The following is a 529-nucleotide window of genomic DNA, read 5'->3' on the forward strand; positions in this document are numbered from 1 at the left end:
CTGTCCGGAGGGTGCAGCCATTTTGAATGTTTACAAGAGGCTTGACCATTTTGGATATTTAAAGCGACAGCATTCTCCCAGATTTCAGGGACTTGAGAACAGGCTCCGCTTGCTGGGAGCTGCAAGGACATTCCGGACACACGGACTACTGGAAAGGTGTGACATTCACCTTGTTACTCTTATATCTCACACCCTCTTGTTGTGTGGAGGTGCGGCCACCCCTTACTCCCACCCACCTTCTAGGCTGACATGAATTCCATCCCAGTCTGTGTATTCCTACAGAGCCTGGGTGACCTGCCCCGCCCTGTCCAGATTTTTTCTTTTTTCTTTTTTTTTAGTTTATTTGTTTTTGTCTGTTTTAAGACTACTACTACTATTATTGTTGTTGTTGTTGTTATTTGCCATTGAGTCGGCCCTGACTCATAGCGACCCCGCCTTGGGTTTCCGAGGCAGTATCACTACGGAAGTAGGAATGCCCAACCTTCCTTCCGAGGAGTGGCTGGTGGGTTTGAACCGCCAGCCTTCTGGT

At 48.4% G+C, this 529-nt stretch overlaps 1 protein-coding gene across 1 annotated transcript in view; it reads left to right on the forward strand.

The window, feature by feature from the left end:
• Window positions 1-529, forward strand: part of LOC103213658 (inaD-like protein) — a 216,320-nt gene that overhangs the window by 37,987 nt on the left and 177,804 nt on the right. The window lies entirely within an intron of this gene.

This window comes from Orycteropus afer, unplaced genomic scaffold (assembly GCF_000298275.1).
Source record: "Orycteropus afer afer isolate SDZICR_OR568_19922 unplaced genomic scaffold, OryAfe1.0 scaffold00016, whole genome shotgun sequence".
NCBI classification, from domain to species: Eukaryota; Metazoa; Chordata; class Mammalia; order Tubulidentata; family Orycteropodidae; genus Orycteropus; species Orycteropus afer.